General features: G+C 42.4%; 33 non-coding genes across 33 annotated transcripts; all 33 read left to right on the plus strand.

Moving 5' to 3' along the window:
- The first annotated feature begins 389 nt into the window (after positions 1 to 389).
- On the plus strand, positions 390 to 508 carry LOC140022952 (5S ribosomal RNA). The gene has a single exon (XR_011826928.1). It is a non-coding gene; the product is annotated as a 5S ribosomal RNA (ribosomal RNA).
- Positions 509 to 925: 417 nt separating this feature from the next.
- Positions 926 to 1044, plus strand: LOC140022953 (5S ribosomal RNA). Its single transcript, XR_011826929.1, has one exon. It is a non-coding gene; the product is annotated as a 5S ribosomal RNA (ribosomal RNA).
- Positions 1045 to 1461: 417 nt separating this feature from the next.
- On the plus strand, positions 1462 to 1580 carry LOC140022955 (5S ribosomal RNA). The gene has a single exon (XR_011826931.1). It is a non-coding gene; the product is annotated as a 5S ribosomal RNA (ribosomal RNA).
- A 416-nt stretch (positions 1581 to 1996) lies between these two features.
- Positions 1997 to 2115, plus strand: LOC140024216 (5S ribosomal RNA). The gene has a single exon (XR_011828189.1). It is a non-coding gene; the product is annotated as a 5S ribosomal RNA (ribosomal RNA).
- Positions 2116 to 2531: 416 nt separating this feature from the next.
- On the plus strand, positions 2532 to 2650 carry LOC140024194 (5S ribosomal RNA). Its single transcript, XR_011828166.1, has one exon. It is a non-coding gene; the product is annotated as a 5S ribosomal RNA (ribosomal RNA).
- Positions 2651 to 3067: 417 nt separating this feature from the next.
- Positions 3068 to 3186, plus strand: LOC140024883 (5S ribosomal RNA). Its single transcript, XR_011828859.1, has one exon. It is a non-coding gene; the product is annotated as a 5S ribosomal RNA (ribosomal RNA).
- A 416-nt stretch (positions 3187 to 3602) lies between these two features.
- On the plus strand, positions 3603 to 3721 carry LOC140022956 (5S ribosomal RNA). The gene has a single exon (XR_011826932.1). It is a non-coding gene; the product is annotated as a 5S ribosomal RNA (ribosomal RNA).
- A 417-nt stretch (positions 3722 to 4138) lies between these two features.
- On the plus strand, positions 4139 to 4257 carry LOC140024884 (5S ribosomal RNA). The gene has a single exon (XR_011828860.1). It is a non-coding gene; the product is annotated as a 5S ribosomal RNA (ribosomal RNA).
- Positions 4258 to 4674: 417 nt separating this feature from the next.
- LOC140023940 (5S ribosomal RNA) lies at positions 4675 to 4793 on the plus strand. The gene has a single exon (XR_011827906.1). It is a non-coding gene; the product is annotated as a 5S ribosomal RNA (ribosomal RNA).
- A 417-nt stretch (positions 4794 to 5210) lies between these two features.
- LOC140024885 (5S ribosomal RNA) lies at positions 5211 to 5329 on the plus strand. Its single transcript, XR_011828861.1, has one exon. It is a non-coding gene; the product is annotated as a 5S ribosomal RNA (ribosomal RNA).
- Positions 5330 to 5746: 417 nt separating this feature from the next.
- LOC140023586 (5S ribosomal RNA) lies at positions 5747 to 5865 on the plus strand. The gene has a single exon (XR_011827555.1). It is a non-coding gene; the product is annotated as a 5S ribosomal RNA (ribosomal RNA).
- A 417-nt stretch (positions 5866 to 6282) lies between these two features.
- Positions 6283 to 6401, plus strand: LOC140023941 (5S ribosomal RNA). The gene has a single exon (XR_011827907.1). It is a non-coding gene; the product is annotated as a 5S ribosomal RNA (ribosomal RNA).
- A 416-nt stretch (positions 6402 to 6817) lies between these two features.
- LOC140031988 (5S ribosomal RNA) lies at positions 6818 to 6936 on the plus strand. Its single transcript, XR_011835914.1, has one exon. It is a non-coding gene; the product is annotated as a 5S ribosomal RNA (ribosomal RNA).
- A 416-nt stretch (positions 6937 to 7352) lies between these two features.
- Positions 7353 to 7471, plus strand: LOC140024925 (5S ribosomal RNA). Its single transcript, XR_011828901.1, has one exon. It is a non-coding gene; the product is annotated as a 5S ribosomal RNA (ribosomal RNA).
- Positions 7472 to 7887: 416 nt separating this feature from the next.
- LOC140024217 (5S ribosomal RNA) lies at positions 7888 to 8006 on the plus strand. The gene has a single exon (XR_011828190.1). It is a non-coding gene; the product is annotated as a 5S ribosomal RNA (ribosomal RNA).
- A 416-nt stretch (positions 8007 to 8422) lies between these two features.
- Positions 8423 to 8541, plus strand: LOC140024138 (5S ribosomal RNA). The gene has a single exon (XR_011828110.1). It is a non-coding gene; the product is annotated as a 5S ribosomal RNA (ribosomal RNA).
- Positions 8542 to 8958: 417 nt separating this feature from the next.
- On the plus strand, positions 8959 to 9077 carry LOC140022957 (5S ribosomal RNA). The gene has a single exon (XR_011826933.1). It is a non-coding gene; the product is annotated as a 5S ribosomal RNA (ribosomal RNA).
- Positions 9078 to 9495: 418 nt separating this feature from the next.
- LOC140023942 (5S ribosomal RNA) lies at positions 9496 to 9614 on the plus strand. The gene has a single exon (XR_011827908.1). It is a non-coding gene; the product is annotated as a 5S ribosomal RNA (ribosomal RNA).
- A 417-nt stretch (positions 9615 to 10031) lies between these two features.
- Positions 10032 to 10150, plus strand: LOC140022958 (5S ribosomal RNA). The gene has a single exon (XR_011826934.1). It is a non-coding gene; the product is annotated as a 5S ribosomal RNA (ribosomal RNA).
- A 416-nt stretch (positions 10151 to 10566) lies between these two features.
- Positions 10567 to 10685, plus strand: LOC140024082 (5S ribosomal RNA). The gene has a single exon (XR_011828054.1). It is a non-coding gene; the product is annotated as a 5S ribosomal RNA (ribosomal RNA).
- Positions 10686 to 11101: 416 nt separating this feature from the next.
- On the plus strand, positions 11102 to 11220 carry LOC140023683 (5S ribosomal RNA). The gene has a single exon (XR_011827652.1). It is a non-coding gene; the product is annotated as a 5S ribosomal RNA (ribosomal RNA).
- Positions 11221 to 11636: 416 nt separating this feature from the next.
- On the plus strand, positions 11637 to 11755 carry LOC140024218 (5S ribosomal RNA). Its single transcript, XR_011828191.1, has one exon. It is a non-coding gene; the product is annotated as a 5S ribosomal RNA (ribosomal RNA).
- Positions 11756 to 12172: 417 nt separating this feature from the next.
- Positions 12173 to 12291, plus strand: LOC140022959 (5S ribosomal RNA). Its single transcript, XR_011826935.1, has one exon. It is a non-coding gene; the product is annotated as a 5S ribosomal RNA (ribosomal RNA).
- A 416-nt stretch (positions 12292 to 12707) lies between these two features.
- On the plus strand, positions 12708 to 12826 carry LOC140024083 (5S ribosomal RNA). Its single transcript, XR_011828055.1, has one exon. It is a non-coding gene; the product is annotated as a 5S ribosomal RNA (ribosomal RNA).
- Positions 12827 to 13242: 416 nt separating this feature from the next.
- On the plus strand, positions 13243 to 13361 carry LOC140023684 (5S ribosomal RNA). Its single transcript, XR_011827653.1, has one exon. It is a non-coding gene; the product is annotated as a 5S ribosomal RNA (ribosomal RNA).
- A 416-nt stretch (positions 13362 to 13777) lies between these two features.
- On the plus strand, positions 13778 to 13896 carry LOC140024219 (5S ribosomal RNA). Its single transcript, XR_011828192.1, has one exon. It is a non-coding gene; the product is annotated as a 5S ribosomal RNA (ribosomal RNA).
- Positions 13897 to 14313: 417 nt separating this feature from the next.
- LOC140022961 (5S ribosomal RNA) lies at positions 14314 to 14432 on the plus strand. The gene has a single exon (XR_011826936.1). It is a non-coding gene; the product is annotated as a 5S ribosomal RNA (ribosomal RNA).
- A 416-nt stretch (positions 14433 to 14848) lies between these two features.
- Positions 14849 to 14967, plus strand: LOC140024084 (5S ribosomal RNA). Its single transcript, XR_011828056.1, has one exon. It is a non-coding gene; the product is annotated as a 5S ribosomal RNA (ribosomal RNA).
- A 416-nt stretch (positions 14968 to 15383) lies between these two features.
- On the plus strand, positions 15384 to 15502 carry LOC140023685 (5S ribosomal RNA). Its single transcript, XR_011827654.1, has one exon. It is a non-coding gene; the product is annotated as a 5S ribosomal RNA (ribosomal RNA).
- Positions 15503 to 15918: 416 nt separating this feature from the next.
- Positions 15919 to 16037, plus strand: LOC140024221 (5S ribosomal RNA). The gene has a single exon (XR_011828194.1). It is a non-coding gene; the product is annotated as a 5S ribosomal RNA (ribosomal RNA).
- Positions 16038 to 16454: 417 nt separating this feature from the next.
- Positions 16455 to 16573, plus strand: LOC140022962 (5S ribosomal RNA). The gene has a single exon (XR_011826937.1). It is a non-coding gene; the product is annotated as a 5S ribosomal RNA (ribosomal RNA).
- Positions 16574 to 16989: 416 nt separating this feature from the next.
- LOC140023687 (5S ribosomal RNA) lies at positions 16990 to 17108 on the plus strand. Its single transcript, XR_011827655.1, has one exon. It is a non-coding gene; the product is annotated as a 5S ribosomal RNA (ribosomal RNA).
- Positions 17109 to 17525: 417 nt separating this feature from the next.
- Positions 17526 to 17644, plus strand: LOC140024180 (5S ribosomal RNA). The gene has a single exon (XR_011828152.1). It is a non-coding gene; the product is annotated as a 5S ribosomal RNA (ribosomal RNA).
- Positions 17645 to 18028: the final 384 nt, after the last annotated feature.

Raw genomic sequence — 18028 nt, forward strand, 5'->3', positions numbered from 1 at the left:
CCTATTCGTTCTTTATCCTGTAGTAATTTAGCTCCGTCGGAACGATTGCTTAATATTTTGCTTCTTGTCGAAGCGTGAAGGAGGATCTGAAGGCGCGAGACAAATCAGGAACGGTACGGCTCGATCAAAGCCCGAATCGTCGCTCAAATTTGTCGGCGCAAATGTATCAGCGCAAGCGTGAAGGATTGATTTCATGATAATTTAGAGTTGCGGGATGATGGAAAAAAACAGGGGGCAAATCAATAACAAAAAAAAAATATGAAAGCAAATAAATAAAAGGATAATAGGAAAATGCTTGAATTGACGGTTAAAATGAATTTCGGTCTAGAAAAGCCACACTGCTTCGCAGGACGGGGTAGTTTAAAAGAATAAAGCGAAAGGAATATGGCGGGTGCGATCATACCAGCACTAATGCACCGGATCCCATCAGAACTTCGAAATTAAGCGTGTTTGGGCGAGAGTAGTACTTGGATTGGTGACCCCCTGGGAAGTCCTCGTGTTGCACCCCTCTCTTTTTTGTTTCGAAATCCAAATTTTCTATTCGTTCTTTATCCTGTAGTAATTTAGCTCCGTCGGAACGATTGCTTAATATTTTGCTTCTTGTCGAAGCGTGAAGGAGGATCTGAAGGCGCGAGACAAATCAGGAACGGTACGGCTCGATCAAAGCCCGGATCGTCGCTCAAATTTGTCGGCGCAAATGTATCAGCGCAAGCGTGAAGGATTGATTTCATGATAATTTAGAGTTGCGGGATGATGGAAAAAAACAGGGGGCAAATCAATAACAAAAAAAAATATGAAAGCAAAATAAATAAAAGGATAATAGGAAAATGCTTGAATTGACGCTTAAAATGAATTTCGGTCTAGAAAAGCCACACTGCTTCGCAGGACGGGGTAGTTTAAAAGAATAAAGCGAAAGGAATATGGCGGGTGCGATCATACCAGCACTAATGCACCGGATCCCATCAGAACTTCGAAATTAAGCGTGTTTGGGCGAGAGTAGTACTTGGATTGGTGACCCCCTGGGAAGTCCTCGTGTTGCACCCCTCTCTTTTTTGTTTCGAAATCCAAATTTCCTATTCGTTCTTTATCCTGTAGTAATTTAGCTCCGTCGGAACGATTGCTTAATATTTTGCTTCTTGTCGAAGCGTGAAGGAGGATCTGAAGGCGCGAGACAAATCAGGAACGGTACGGCTCGATCAAAGCTCGGATCGTCGCTCAAATTTGTCGGCGCAAATGTATCAGCGCAAGCGTGAAGGATTGATTTCATGATAATTTAGAGTTGCGGGATGATGGAAAAAAACAGGGGGCAAATCAATAACAAAAAAAAAATATGAAAGCAAATAAATAAAAGGATAATAGGAAAATGCTTGAATTGACGCTTAAAATGAATTTCGGTCTAGAAAAGCCACACTGCTTCGCAGGACGGGGTAGTTTAAAAGAATAAAGCGAAAGGAATATGGCGGGTGCGATCATACCAGCACTAATGCACCGGATCCCATCAGAACTTCGAAATTAAGCGTGTTTGGGCGAGAGTAGTACTTGGATTGGTGACCCCCTGGGAAGTCCTCGTGTTGCACCCCTCTCTTTTTTGTTTCGAAATCCAAATTTTCTATTCGTTCTTTATCCTGTAGTAATTTAGCTCCGTCGGAACGATTGCTTAATATTTTGCTTCTTGTCGAAGCGTGAAGGAGGATCGGAAGGCGCGAGACAAATCAGGAACGGTACGGCTCGATCAAAGCCCGGATAGTCGCTCAAATTTGTCGGCGCAAATGTATCAGCGCAAGCGTGAAGGATTGATTTCATGATAATTTAGAGTTGCGGGATGATGGAATAAAACAGGGGGCAAATCAATAACAAAAAAAAATATGAAAGCAAATAAATAAAAGGATAATAGGAAAATGCTTGAATTGACGCTTAAAATGAATTTCGGTCTAGAAAAGCCACACTGCTTCGCAGGACGGGGTAGTTTAAAAGAATAAAGCGAAAGGAATATGGCGGGTGCGATCATACCAGCACTAATGCACCGGATCCCATCAGAACTTCGAAATTAAGCGTGTTTGGGCGAGAGTAATACTTGGATTGGTGACCCCCTGGGAAGTCCTCGTGTTGCACCCCTCTCTTTTTTGTTTCGAAATCCAAATTTCCTATTCGTTCTTTATCCTGTAGTAATTTAGCTCCGTCGGAACGATTGCTTAATATTTTGCTTCTTGTCGAAGCGTGAAGGAGGATCTGAAGGCGCGAGACAAATCAGGAACGGTACGGCTCGATCAAAGCCCGGATCGTCGCTCAAATTTGTCGGCGCAAATGTATCAGCGCAAGCGTGAAGGATTGATTTCATGATAATTTAGAGTTGCGGGATGATGGAAAAAAACAGGGGGCAAATCAATAACAAAAAAAAATATGAAAGCAAATAAATAAAAGGATAACAGGAAAATGCTTGAATTGACGGTTAAAATGAATTTCGGTCTAGAAAAGCTACACTGCTTCGCAGGACGGGGTAGTTTAAAAGAATAAAGCGAAAGGAATATGGCGGGTGCGATCATACCAGCACTAATGCACCGGATCCCATCAGAACTTCGAAATTAAGCGTGTTTGGGCGAAAGTAGTACTTGGATTGGTGACCCCCTGGGAAGTCCTCGTGTTGCACCCCTCTCTTTTTTGTTTCGAAATCCAAATTTCCTATTCGTTCTTTATCCTGTAGTAATTTAGCTCCGTCGGAACGATTGCTTAATATTTTGCTTCTTGTCGAAGCGTGAAGGAGGATCTGAAGGCGCGAGACAAATCAGGAACGGTACGGCTCGATCAAAGCCCGGATCGTCGCTCAAATTTGTCGGCGGAAATGTATCAGCGCAAGCGTGAAGGATTGATTTCATGATAATTTAGAGTTGCGGGATGATGGAAAAAAACAGGGGGCAAATCAATAACAAAAAAAAAATATGAAAGCAAATAAATAAAAGGATAATAGGAAAATGCTTGAATTGACGCTTAAAATGAATTTTGGTCTAGAAAAGCTACACTGCTTCGCAGGACGGGGTAGTTTAAAAGAATAAAGGGAAAGGAATATGGCGGGTGCGATCAAACCAGCACTAATGCACCGGATCCCATCAGAACTTCGAAATTAAGCGTGTTTGGGCGAGAGTAGTACTTGGATTAGTGACCCCCTGGGAAGTCCTCGTGTTGCACCCCTCTCTTTTTTGTTTCGAAATCCAAATTTCCTATTCGTTCTTTATCCTGTAGTAATTTAGCTCCGTCGGAACGATTGCTTAATATTTTGCTTCTTGTCGAAGCGTGAAGGAGGATCTGAAGGCGCGAGACAAATCAGGAACGGTACGGCTCGATCAAAGCCCGGATCGTCGCTCAAATTTGTGGGCGCAAATGTATCAGCGCAAGCGTGAAGGATTGATTTCATGATAATTTAGAGTTGCGGGATGATGGAAAAAAACAGGGGGCAAATCAATGACAAAAAAAAATATGAAAGCAAATAAATAAAAGGATAATAGGAAAATGCTTGAATTGACGCTTAAAATGAATTTCGGTCTAGAAAAGCCACACTGCTTTGCAGGACGGGGTAGTTTGAAAGAATAAAGCGAAAGGAATATGGCGGGTGCGATCATACCAGCACTAATGCACCGGATCCCATCAGAACTTCGAAATTAAGCGTGTTTGGGCGAGAGTAGTACTTGGATTGGTGACCCCCTGGGAAGTCCTCGTGTTGCACCCCTCTCTTTTTTGTTTCGAAATCCAAATTTCCTATTCGTTCTTTATCCTGTAGTAATTTAGCTCCGTCGGAACGATTGCTTAATATTTTGCTTCTTGTCGAAGCGTGAAGGAGGATCTGAAGGCGCGAGACAAATCAGGAACGGTACGGCTCGATCAAAGCCCGGATCGTCGCTCAAATTTGTCGGCGCAAATGTATCAGCGCAAGCGTGAAGGATTGATTTCATGATAATTTAGAGTTGCGGGATGATGGAAAAAAACAGGGGGCAAATCAATAACAAAAAAAAAATATGAAAGCAAATAAATAAAAGGATAATAGGAAAATGCTTGAATTGACGCTTAAAATGAATTTCGGTCTAGAAAAGCTACACTGCTTCGCAGGACGGGGTAGTTTAAAAGAATAAAGGGAAAGGAATATGGCGGGTGCGATCAAACCAGCACTAATGCACCGGATCCCATCAGAACTTCGAAATTAAGCGTGTTTGGGCGAGAGTAGTACTTGGATTAGTGACCCCCTGGGAAGTCCTCGTGTTGCACCCCTCTCTTTTTTGTTTCGAAATCCAAATTTCCTATTCGTTCTTTATCCTGTAGTAATTTAGCTCCGTCGGAACGATTGCTTAATATTTTGCTTCTTGTCGAAGCGTGAAGGAGGATCTGAAGGCGCGAGACAAATCAGGAACGGTACGGCTCGATCAAAGCCCGGATCGTCGCTCAAATTTGTCGGCGCAAATGTATCAGCGCAAGCGTGAAGGATTGATTTCATGATAATTTAGAGTTGCGGGATGATGGAAAAAAACAGGGTGCAAATCAATAACAAAAAAAAAATATGAAAGCAAATAAATAAAAGGATAATAGAAAAATGCTTGAATTGACGCTTAAAATGAATTTCGGTCTAGAAAAGGCACACTGCTTCGCAGGACGGGGTAGTTTAAAAGAATAAAGCGAAAGGAATATGGCGGGTGCGATCAAACCAGCACTAATGCACCGGATCCCATCAGAACTTCGAAATTAAGCGTGTTTGGGCGAGAGTAGTACTTGGATTGGTGACCCCCTGGGAAGTCCTCGTGTTGCACCCCTCTCTTTTTTGTTTCGAAATCCAAATTTCCTATTCGTTCTTTATCCTGTAGTAATTTAGCTCCGTCGGAACGATTGCTTAATATTTTGCTTCTTGTCGAAGCGTGAAGGAGGATCTGAAGGCGCGAGACAAATCAGGAACGGTACGGCTCGATCAAAGCCCGGATCGTCGCTCAAATTTGTCGGCGCAAATGTATCAGCGCAAGCGTGAAGGATTGATTTCATGATAATTTAGAGTTGCGGGATGATGGAAAAAAACAGGGGGCAAATCAATAACAAAAAAAAAATATGAAAGCAAATAAATAAAAGGATAATAGGAAAATGCTTGAATTGACGCTTAAAATGAATTTCGGTCTAGAAAAGCTACACTGCTTCGCAGGACGGGGTAGTTTAAAAGAATAAAGGGAAAGGAATATGGCGGGTGCGATCAAACCAGCACTAATGCACCGGATCCCATCAGAACTTCGAAATTAAGCGTGTTTGGGCGAGAGTAGTACTTGGATTAGTGACCCCCTGGGAAGTCCTCGTGTTGCACCCCTCTCTTTTTTGTTTCGAAATCCAAATTTCCTATTCGTTCTTTATCCTGTAGTAATTTAGCTCCGTCGGAACGATTGCTTAATATTTTGCTTCTTGTCGAAGCGTGAAGGAGGATCTGAAGGCGCGAGACAAATCAGGAACGGTACGGCTCGATCAAAGCCCGGATCGTCGCTCAAATTTGTCGGCGCAAATGTATCAGCGCAAGCGTGAAGGATTGATTTCATGATAATTTAGAGTTGCGGGATGATGGAAAAAAACAGGGTGCAAATCAATAACAAAAAAAAAATATGAAAGCAAATAAATAAAAGGATAATAGAAAAATGCTTGAATTGACGCTTAAAATGAATTTCGGTCTAGAAAAGGCACACTGCTTCGCAGGACGGGGTAGTTTAAAAGAATAAAGCGAAAGGAATATGGCGGGTGCGATCATACCAGCACTAATGCACCGGATCCCATTAGAACTTCGAAATTAAGCGTGTTTGGGCGAGAGTAGTACTTGGATTGGTGACCCCCTGGGAAGTCCTCGTGTTGCACCCCTCTCTTTTTTGTTTCGAAATCCAAATTTCCTATTCGTTCTTTATCCTGTAGTAATTTAGCTCCGTCGGAACGATTGCTTAATATTTTGCTTCTTGTCGAAGCGTGAAGGAGGATCTGAAGGCGCGAGACAAATCAGGAACGGTACGGCTCGATCAAAGCCCGGATCGTCGCTCAAATTTGTCGGCGGAAATGTATCAGCGCAAGCGTGAAGGATTGATTTCATGATAATTTAGAGTTGCAGGATGATGGAAAAAAACAGGGGGCAAATCAATAACAAAAAAAAAATATGAAAGCAAATAAATAAAAGGATAATAGGAAAATGCTTGAATTGACGCTTAAAATGAATTTCGGTCTAGAAAAGCTACACTGCTTCGCAGGACGGGGTAGTTTAAAAGAATAAAGGGAAAGGAATATGGCGGGTGCGATCAAACCAGCACTAATGCACCGGATCCCATCAGAACTTCGAAATTAAGCGTGTTTGGGCGAGAGTAGTACTTGGATTGGTGACCCCCTGGGAAGTCCTCGTGTTGCACCCCTCTCTTTTTTGTTTCGAAATCCAAATTTTCTATTCGTTCTTTATCCTGTAGTAATTTAGCTCCGTCGGAACGATTGCTTAATATTTTGCTTCTTGTCGAAGCGTGAAGGAGGATCTGAAAGCGCGAGACAAATCAGGAACGGTACGGCTCGATCAAAGCCCGGATAGTCGCTCAAATTTGTCGGCGCAAATGTATCAGCGCAAGCGTGTAGGATTGATTTCATGATAATTTAGAGTTGCGGGATGATGGAATAAAACAGGGGGCAAATCAATAACAAAAAAAAATATGAAAGCAAATAAATAAAAGGATAATAGGAAAATGCTTGAATTGACGCTTAAAATGAATTTCGGTCTAGAAACGCCACACTGCTTCGCAGGACGGGGTAGTTTAAAAGAATAAAGCGAAAGGAACATGGCGGGTGCGATCATACCAGCACTAATGCACCGGATCCCATCAGAACTCCGAAGTTAAGCATGCTTGGGCGAGAGTAGTACTAGGATGGGTGACCCCCTGGGAATTCCTCTTGTTGCACCCCTCTCTTTTTTGTTTCGAAATTCAAATTTTCTATTCGTTCTTTATCCTGTAGTAATTTAGGTCCTTCGGAACGATTGCTTTATATTTTGCTTCTTCTCGAAGCATGAAGGCGGATCTGAAGGCGCGAGACAAATCAGGAACGGTACGGCTCGATCAAAGCCCGGATCGTCGCTCAAATTTGTAGGCGCAAATGTATCAGCGCAAGCGTGAAGGATTGATTTCATGATAATTTAGAGTTGCGGGATGATGGAAAAAAACAGGGGGCAAATCAATGACAAAAAAAAATATGAAAGCAAATAAATAAAAGGATAATAGGAAAATGCTTGAATTGACGCTTAAAATGAATTTCGGTCTAGAAAAGCCACACTGCTTCGCAGGACGGGGTAGTTTAAAAGAATAAAGCGAAAGGAATATGGCGGGTGCAATCATACCAGCACTAATGCACCGGATCGCATCAGAACTTCGAAATTAAGCGTGTTTGGGCGAGAGTAATACTTGGATTGGTGACCCCCTGGGAAGTCCTCGTGTTGCACCCCTCTCTTTTTTGTTTCGAAATCCAAATTTCCTATTCGTTCTTTATCCTGTAGTAATTTAGCTCCGTCGGAACGATTGCTTAATATTTTGCTTCTTGTCGAAGCGTGAAGGAGGATCTGAAGGCGCGAGACAAATCAGGAACGGTACGGCTCGATCAAAGCCCGGATCGTCGCTCAAATTTGTCGGCGCAAATGTATCAGCGCAAGCGTGAAGGATTGATTTCATGATAATTTAGAGTTGCGGGATGATGGAAAAAAACAGGGGGCAAATCAATGACAAAAAAAAATATGAAAGCAAATAAATAAAAGGATAATAGGAAAATGCTTGAATTAACGCTTAAAATGAATTTCGGTCTAGAAAAGCCACACTGCTTCGCAGGACGGGGTAGTTTAAAAGAATAAAGCGAAAGGAATATGGCGGGTGCGATCATACCAGCACTAATGCACCGGATCCCATCAGAACTTCGAAATTAAGCGTGTTTGGGCGAGAGTAATACTTGGATTGGTGACCCCCTGGGAAGTCCTCGTGTTGCACCCCTCTCTTTTTTGTTTCGAAATCCAAATTTCCTATTCGTTCTTTATCCTGTAGTAATTTAGCTCCGTCGGAACGATTGCTTAATATTTTGCTTCTTGTCGAAGCGTGAAGGAGGATCTGAAGGCGCGAGACAAATCAGGAACGGTACGGCTCGATCAAAGCCCGGATCGTCGCTCAAATTTGTCGGCGCAAATGTATCAGCGCAAGCGTGAAGGATTGATTTCATGATAATTTAGAGTTGCGGGATGATGGAAAAAAACAGGGGGCAAATCAATAACAAAAAAAAATATGAAAGCAAATAAATAAAAGGATAACAGGAAAATGCTTGAATTGACGGTTAAAATGAATTTCGGTCTAGAAAAGCTACACTGCTTCGCAGGACGGGGTAGTTTAAAAGAATAAAGCGAAAGGAATATGGCGGGTGCGATCATACCAGCACTAATGCACCGGATCCCATCAGAACTTCGAAATTAAGCGTGTTTGGGCGAAAGTAGTACTTGGATTGGTGACCCCCTGGGAAGACCTCGTGTTGCACCCCTCTCTTTTTTGTTTCGAAATCCAAATTTCCTATTCGTTCTTTATCCTGTAGTAATTTAGCTCCGTCGGAACGATTGCTTAATATTTTGCTTCTTGTCGAAGCGTGAAGGAGGATCTGAAGGCGCGAGACAAATCAGGAACGGTACGGCTCGATCAAAGCCCGGATCGTCGCTCAAATTTGTCGGCGGAAATGTATCAGCGCAAGCGTGAAGGATTGATTTCATGATAATTTAGAGTTGCGGGATGATGGAAAAAAACAGGGGGCAAATCAATAACAAAAAAAAAATATGAAAGCAAATAAATAAAAGGATAATAGGAAAATGCTTGAATTGACGCTTAAAATGAATTTCGGTCTAGAAAAGCTACGCTGCTTCGCAGGACGGGGTAGTTTAAAAGAATAAAGCGAAAGGAATATGGCGGGTGCGATCATACCAGCACTAATGCACCGGATCCCATCAGAACTTCGAAATTAAGCGTGTTTGGGCGAGAGTAGTACTTGGATTGGTGACCCCCTGGGAAGTCCTCGTGTTGCACCCCTCTCTTTTTTGTTTCGAAATCCAAATTTCCTATTCGTTCTTTATCCTGTAGTAATTTAGCTCCGTCGGAACGATTGCTTAATATTTTGCTTCTTGTCGAAGCGTGAAGGAGGATCTGAAGGCGCGAGACAAATCAGGAACGGTACGGCTCGATCAAAGCCCGGATCGTCGCTCAAATTTGTCGGCGCAAATGTATCAGCGCAAGCGTGAAGGATTGATTTCATGATAATTTAGAGTTGCGGGATGATGGAAAAAAACAGGGGGCAAATCAATAACAAAAAAAAAAATATGAAAGCAAATAAATAAAAGGATAATAGGAAAATGCTTGAATTGACGCTTAAAATGAATTTCGGTCTAGAAAAGCTACACTGCTTCGCAGGACGGGGTAGTTTAAAAGAATAAAGGGAAAGGAATATGGCGGGTGCGATCAAACCAGCACTAATGCACCGGATCCCATCAGAACTTCGAAATTAAGCGTGTTTGGGCGAGAGTAGTACTTGGATTGGTGACCCCCTGGGAAGTCCTCGTGTTGCACCCCTCTCTTTTTTGTTTCGAAATCCAAATTTCCTATTCGTTCTTTATCCTGTAGTAATTTAGCTCCGTCGGAACGATTGCTTAATATTTTGCTTCTTGTCGAAGCGTGAAGGAGGATCTGAAGGCGCGAGACAAATCAGGAACGGTACGGCTCGATCAAAGCCCGGATCGTCGCTCAAATTTGTCGGCGCAAATGTATCAGCGCAAGCGTGAAGGATTGATTTCATGATAATTTAGAGTTGCGGGATGATGGAAAAAAACAGGGTGCAAATCAATAACAAAAAAAAAATATGAAAGCAAATAAATAAAAGGATAATAGGAAAATGCTTGAATTAACGCTTAAAATGAATTTCGGTCTAGAAAAGCCACACTGCTTCGCAGGACGGGGTAGTTTAAAAGAATAAAGCGAAAGGAATATGGCGGGTGCGATCATACCAGCACTAATGCACCGGATCCCATCAGAACTTCGAAATTAAGCGTGTTTGGGCGAGAGTAGTACTTGGATTGGTGACCCCCTGGGAAGTCCTCGTGTTGCACCCCTCTCTTTTTTGTTTCGAAATTCAAATTTTCTATTCGTTCTTTATCCTGTAGTAATTTAGGTCCTTCGGAACGATTGCTTTATATTTTGCTTCTTCTCGAAGCATGAAGGCGGATCTGAAGGCGCGAGACAAATCAGGAACGGTACGGCTCGATCAAAGCCCGGATCGTCGCTCAAATTTGTCGGCGCAAATGTATCAGCGCAAGCGTGAAGGATTGATTTCATGATAATTTAGAGTTGCGGGATGATGGAAAAAAACAGGGGGCAAATCAATGACAAAAAAAAATATGAAAGCAAATAAATAAAAGGATAAGAGGAAAATGCTTGAATTGACGCTTAAAATGAATTTCGGTCTAGAAAAGCCACACTGCTTCGCAGGACGGGGTAGTTTAAAAGAATAAAGCGAAAGGAATATGGCGGGTGCGATCATACCAGCACTAATGCACCGGATCCCATCAGAACTTCGAAATTAAGCGTGTTTGGGCGAGAGTAATACTTGGATTGGTGACCTCCTGGGAAGTCCTCGTGTTGCACCCCTCTCTTTTTTGTTTCGAAATCCAAATTTCCTATTCGTTCTTTATCCTGTAGTAATTTAGCTCCGTCGGAACGATTGCTTAATATTTTGCTTCTTGTCGAAGCGTGAAGGAGGATCTGAAGGCGCGAGACAAATCAGGAACGGTACGGCTCGATCAAAGCCCGGATCGTCGCTCAAATTTGTCGGCGCAAATGTATCAGCGCAAGCGTGAAGGATTGATTTCATGATAATTTAGAGTTGCGGGATGATGGAAAAAAACAGGGGGCAAATCAATAACAAAAAAAAATATGAAAGCAAATAAATAAAAGGATAATAGGAAAATGCTTGAATTGACGCTTAAAATGAATTTCGGTCTAGAAAAGCTACACTGCTTCGCAGGACGGGGTAGTTTAAAAGAATAAAGCGAAAGGAATATGGCGGGTGCGATCATACCAGCACTAATGCACCGGATCCCATCAGAACTTCGAAATTAAGCGTGTTTGGGCGAGAGTAGTACTTGGATTGGTGACCCCCTGGGAAGTCCTCGTGTTGCATCCCTCGCTTTTTTGTTTCGAAATCCAAATTTCCTATTCGTTCTTTATCCTGTAGTAATTTAGCTCCGTCGGAACGATTGCTTAATATTTTGCTTCTTGTCGAAGCGTGAAGGAGGATCTGAAGGCGCGAGACAAATCAGGAACGGTACGGCTCGATCAAAGCCCGGATAGTCGCTCAAATTTGTCGGCGCAAATGTATCAGCGCAAGAGTGAAGAATTGATTTCATGATAATTTAGAGTTGCGGGATGATGGAAAAAAACAGGGGGCAAATCAATGACAAAAAAAAATATGAAAGCAAATAAATAAAAGGATAATAGGAAAATGCTTGAATTGACGCTTAAAATGAATTTCGGTCTAGAAAAGCCACACTGCTTCGCAGGACGGGGTAGTTTAAAAGAATAAAGCGAAAGGAATATGGCGGGTGCGATCATACCAGCACTAATGCACCGGATCCCATCAGAACTTCGAAATTAAGCGTGTTTGGGCGAGAGTAATACTTGGATTGGTGACCCCCTGGGAAGTCCTCGTGTTGCACCCCTCTCTTTTTTGTTTCGAAATCCAAATTTCCTATTCGTTCTTTATCCTGTAGTAATTTAGCTCCGTCGGAACGATTGCTTAATATTTTGCTTCTTGTCGAAGCGTGAAGGAGGATCTGAAGGCGCGAGACAAATCAGGAACGGTACGGCTCGATCAAAGCCCGGATCGTCGCTCAAATTTGTCGGCGCAAATGTATCAGCGCAAGCGTGAAGGATTGATTTCATGATAATTTAGAGTTGCGGGATGATGGAAAAAAACAGGGTGCAAATCAATAACAAAAAAAAAATATGAAAGCAAATAAATAAAAGGATAATAGGAAAATGCTTGAATTGACGCTTAAAATGAATTTCGGTCTAGAAAAGCCACACTGCTTCGCAGGACGGGGTAGTTTAAAAGAATAAAGCGAAAGGAATATGGCGGGTGCGATCATACCAGCACTAATGCACCGGATCCCATCAGAACTTCGAAATTAAGCGTGTTTGGGCGAGAGTAGTACTTGGATTGGTGACCCCCTGGGAAGTCCTCGTGTTGCACCCCTCTCTTTTTTGTTTCGAAATTCAAATTTTCTATTCGTTCTTTATCCTGTAGTAATTTAGGTCCTTCGGAACGATTGCTTTATATTTTGCTTCTTCTCGAAGCATGAAGGCGGATCTGAAGGCGCGAGACAAATCAGGAACGGTACGGCTCGATCAAAGCCCGGATCGTCGCTCAAATTTGTCGGCGCAAATGTATCAGCGCAAGCGTGAAGGATTGATTTCATGATAATTTAGATTTGCGGGATGATGGAAAAAAACAGGGGGCAAATCAATGACAAAAAAAAATATGAAAGCAAATAAATAAAAGGATAATAGGAAAATGCTTGAATTGACGCTTAAAATGAATTTCGGTCTAGAAAAGCCACACTGCTTCGCAGGACGGGGTAGTTTAAAAGAATAAAGCGAAAGGAATATGGCGGGTGCGATCATACCAGCACTAATGCACCGGATCCCATCAGAACTTCGAAATTAAGCGTGTTTGGGCGAGAGTAATACTTGGATTGGTGACCTCCTGGGAAGTCCTCGTGTTGCACCCCTCTCTTTTTTGTTTCGAAATCCAAATTTCCTATTCGTTCTTTATCCTGTAGTAATTTAGCTCCGTCGGAACGATTGCTTAATATTTTGCTTCTTGTCGAAGCGTGAAGGAGGATCTGAAGGCGCGAGACAAATCAGGAACGGTACGGCTCGATCAAAGCCCGGATCGTCGCTCAAATTTGTCGGCGCAAATGTATCAGCGCAAGCGTGAAGGATTGATTTCATGATAATTTAGAGTTGCGGGATGATGGAAAAAAACAGGGGGCAAATCAATAACAAAAAAAAATATGAAAGCAAATAAATAAAAGGATAATAGGAAAATGCTTGAATTGACGCTTAAAATGAATTTCGGTCTAGAAAAGCTACACTGCTTCGCAGGACGGGGTAGTTTAAAAGAATAAAGCGAAAGGAATATGGCGGGTGCGATCATACCAGCACTAATGCACCGGATCCCATCAGAACTTCGAAATTAAGCGTGTTTGGGCGAGAGTAGTACTTGGATTGGTGACCCCCTGGGAAGTCCTCGTGTTGCATCCCTCGCTTTTTTGTTTCGAAATCCAAATTTCCTATTCGTTCTTTATCCTGTAGTAATTTAGCTCCGTCGGAACGATTGCTTAATATTTTGCTTCTTGTCGAAGCGTGAAGGAGGATCTGAAGGCGCGAGACAAATCAGGAACGGTACGGCTCGATCAAAGCCCGGATAGTCGCTCAAATTTGTCGGCGCAAATGTATCAGCGCAAGAGTGAAGAATTGATTTCATGATAATTTAGAGTTGCGGGATGATGGAAAAAAACAGGGGGCAAATCAATGACAAAAAAAAATATGAAAGCAAATAAATAAAAGGATAATAGGAAAATGCTTGAATTGACGCTTAAAATGAATTTCGGTCTAGAAAAGCCACACTGCTTCGCAGGACGGGGTAGTTTAAAAGAATAAAGCGAAAGGAATATGGCGGGTGCGATCATACCAGCACTAATGCACCGGATCCCATCAGAACTTCGAAATTAAGCGTGTTTGGGCGAGAGTAATACTTGGATTGGTGACCCCCTGGGAAGTCCTCGTGTTGCACCCCTCTCTTTTTTGTTTCGAAATCCAAATTTCCTATTCGTTCTTTATCCTGTAGTAATTTAGCTCCGTCGGAACGATTGCTTAATATTTTGCTTCTTGTCGAAGCGTGAAGGAGGATCTGAAGGCGCGAGACAAATCAGGAACGGTACGGCTCGATCAAAGCCCGGATCGTCGCTCAAATTTGTCGGCGCAAATGTATCAGCGCAAGCGTGAAGGATTGATTTCATGATAATTTAGAGTTGCGGGATGATGGAAAAAAACAGGGTGCAAATCAATAACAAAAAAAAAATATGAAAGCAAATAAATAAAAGGATAATAGGAAAATGCTTGAATTGACGCTTAAAATGAATTTCGGTCTAGAAAAGCCACACTGCTTCGCAGGACGGGGTAGTTTAAAAGAATAAAGCGAAAGGAATATGGCGGGTGCGATCATACCAGCACTAATGCACCGGATCCCATCAGAACTTCGAAATTAAGCGTGTTTGGGCGAGAGTAGTACTTGGATTGGTGACCCCCTGGGAAGTCCTCGTGTTGCACCCCTCTCTTTTTTGTTTCGAAATTCAAATTTTCTATTCGTTCTTTATCCTGTAGTAATTTAGGTCCTTCGGAACGATTGCTTTATATTTTGCTTCTTCTCGAAGCATGAAGGCGGATCTGAAGGCGCGAGACAAATCAGGAACGGTACGGCTCGATCAAAGCCCGGATCGTCGCTCAAATTTGTCGGCGCAAATGTATCAGCGCAAGCGTGAAGGATTGATTTCATGATAATTTAGATTTGCGGGATGATGGAAAAAAACAGGGGGCAAATCAATGACAAAAAAAAATATGAAAGCAAATAAATAAAAGGATAATAGGAAAATGCTTGAATTGACGCTTAAAATGAATTTCGGTCTAGAAAAGCCACACTGCTTCGCAGGACGGGGTAGTTTAAAAGAATAAAGCGAAAGGAATATGGCGGGTGCGATCATACCAGCACTAATGCACCGGATCCCATCAGAACTTCGAAATTAAGCGTGTTTGGGCGAGAGTAATACTTGGATTGGTGACCTCCTGGGAAGTCCTCGTGTTGCACCCCTCTCTTTTTTGTTTCGAAATCCAAATTTCCTATTCGTTCTTTATCCTGTAGTAATTTACCTCCGTCGGAACGATTGCTTAATATTTTGCTTCTTGTCGAAGCGTGAAGGAGGATCTGAAGGCGCGAGACAAATCAGGAACGGTACGGCTCGATCAAAGCCCGGATCGTCGCTCAAATTTGTCGGCGCAAATGTATCAGCGCAAGCGTGAAGGATTGATTTCATGATAATTTAGAGTTGCGGGATGATGGAAAAAAACAGGGGGCAAATCAATAACAAAAAAAAATATGAAAGCAAATAAATAAAAGGATAATAGGAAAATGCTTGAATTGACGCTTAAAATGAATTTCGGTCTAGAAAAGCTACACTGCTTCGCAGGACGGGGTAGTTTAAAAGAATAAAGCGAAAGGAATATGGCGGGTGCGATCATACCAGCACTAATGCACCGGATCCCATCAGAACTTCGAAATTAAGCGTGTTTGGGCGAGAGTAGTACTTGGATTGGTGACCCCCTGGGAAGTCCTCGTGTTGCATCCCTCGCTTTTTTGTTTCGAAATCCAAATTTCCTATTCGTTCTTTATCCTGTAGTAATTTAGCTCCGTCGGAACGATTGCTTAATATTTTGCTTCTTGTCGAAGCGTGAAGGAGGATCTGAAGGCGCGAGACAAATCAGGAACGGTACGGCTCGATCAAAGCCCGGATAGTCGCTCAAATTTGTCGGCGCAAATGTATCAGCGCAAGAGTGAAGGATTGATTTCATGATAATTTAGAGTTGCGGGATGATGGAAAAAAACAGGGGGCAAATCAATGACAAAAAAAAATATGAAAGCAAATAAATAAAAGGATAATAGGAAAATGCTTGAATTGACGCTTAAAATGAATTTCGGTCTAGAAAAGCCACACTGCTTCGCAGGACGGGGTAGTTTAAAAGAATAAAGCGAAAGGAATATGGCGGGTGCGATCATACCAGCACTAATGCACCGGATCCCATCAGAACTTCGAAATTAAGCGTGTTTGGGCGAGAGTAATACTTGGATTGGTGACCCCCTGGGAAGTCCTCGTGTTGCACCCCTCTCTTTTTTGTTTCGAAATCCAAATTTCCTATTCGTTCTTTATCCTGTAGTAATTTAGCTCCGTCGGAACGATTGCTTAATATTTTGCTTCTTGTCGAAGCGTGAAGGAGGATCTGAAGGCGCGAGACAAATCAGGAACGGTACGGCTCGATCAAAGCCCGGATCGTCGCTCAAATTTGTCGGCGCAAATGTATCAGCGCAAGCGTGAAGGATTGATTTCATGATAATTTAGAGTTGCGGGATGATGGAAAAAAATAGGGGGCAAATCAATAACAAAAAAAAAATATGAAAGCAAATAAATAAAAGGATAATAGAAAAATGCTTGAATTGACGATTAAAATGAATTTCGGTCTAGAAAAGCCACACTGCTTCGCAGGACGGGGTAGTTTAAAAGAATAAAGCGAAAGGAATATGGCGGGTGCGATCATACCAGCACTAATGCACCGGATCCCATCAGAACTTCGAAATTAAGCGTGTTTGGGCGAGAGTAGTACTTGGATTGGTGACCCCCTGGGAAGTCCTCGTGTTGCACCCCTCTCTTTTTTGTTTCGAAATCCAAATTTCCTATTCGTTCTTTATCCTGTAGTAATTTAGCTCCGTCGGAACGATTGCTTATTATTTTGCTTCTTGTCGAAGCGTGAAGGAGGATCTGAAGGCGCGAGACAAATCAGGAACGGTACGGCTCGATCAAAGCCCGGATCGTCGCTCAAATTTATCGGCGCAAATGTATCAGCGCAAGCGTGAAGGATTGATTTCATGATAATTTAGAGTTGCGGGATGATGGAAAAAAACAGGGGGCAAATCAATAACAAAAAAAAATATGAAAGCAAATAAATAAAAGGATAATAGGAAAATGCTTGAATTGACGCTTAAAATGAATTTCGGTCTAGAAAAGCCACACTGCTTCGCAGGACGGGGTAGTTTAAAAGAATAAAGCGAAAGGAATATGGCGGGTGCGATCATACCAGCACTAATGCACCGGATCCCATCAGAACTTCGAAATTAAGCGTGTTTGGGCGAGAGTAGTACTTGGATTGGTGACCCCCTGGGAAGTCCTCGTGTTGCATCCCTCGCTTTTTTGTTTCGAAATCCAAATTTCATATTCGTTCTTTATCCTGTAGTAATTTAGCTCCGTCGGAACGATTGCTTAATATTTTGCTTCTTGTCGAAGCATGAAGGCGGATCTGAAGGCGCGAGACAAATCAGGAACGGTACGGCTCGATCAAAGCCCGGATCGTCGCTCAAATTTGTCGGCGCAAATGTATCAGCGCAAGCGTGAAGGATTGATTTCATGATAATTTAGAGTTGCGGGATGATGGAAAAAAATAGGGGGCAAATCAATAACAAAAAAAAAATATGAAAGCAAATAAATAAAAGGATAATAGAAAAATGCTTGAATTGACGCTTAAAATGAATTTCGGTCTAGAAAAGCCACACTGCTTCGCAGGACGGGGTAGTTTAAAAGAATAAAGCGAAAGGAATATGGCGGGTGCGATCATACCAGCACTAATGCACCGGATCCCATCAGAACTTCGAAATTAAGCGTGTTTGGGCGAGAGTAGTACATGGATTGGTGACCCCCTGGGAAGTCCTCGTGTTGCACCCCTCTCTTTTTTGTTTCGAAATCCAAATTTCCTATTCGTTCTTTATCCTGTAGTAATTTAGCTCCGTCGGAACGATTGCTTATTATTTTGCTTCTTGTCGAAGCGTGAAGGAGGATCTGAAGGCGCGAGACAAATCAGGAACGGTACGGCTCGATCAAAGCCCGGATCGTCGCTCAAATTTATCGGCGCAAATGTATCAGCGCAAGCGTGAAGGATTGATTTCATGATAATTTAGAGTTGCGGGATGATGGAAAAAAACAGGGGGCAAATCAATAACAAAAAAAAATATGAAAGCAAATAAATAAAAGGATAATAGGAAAATGCTTGAATTGACGCTTAAAATGAATTTCGGTCTAGAAAAACCACACTGCTTCGCAGGACGGGGT

Source organism: Coffea arabica, chromosome 11e, assembly GCF_036785885.1.
Source record: "Coffea arabica cultivar ET-39 chromosome 11e, Coffea Arabica ET-39 HiFi, whole genome shotgun sequence".
Lineage (NCBI taxonomy): Eukaryota > Viridiplantae > Streptophyta > Magnoliopsida > Gentianales > Rubiaceae > Coffea > Coffea arabica.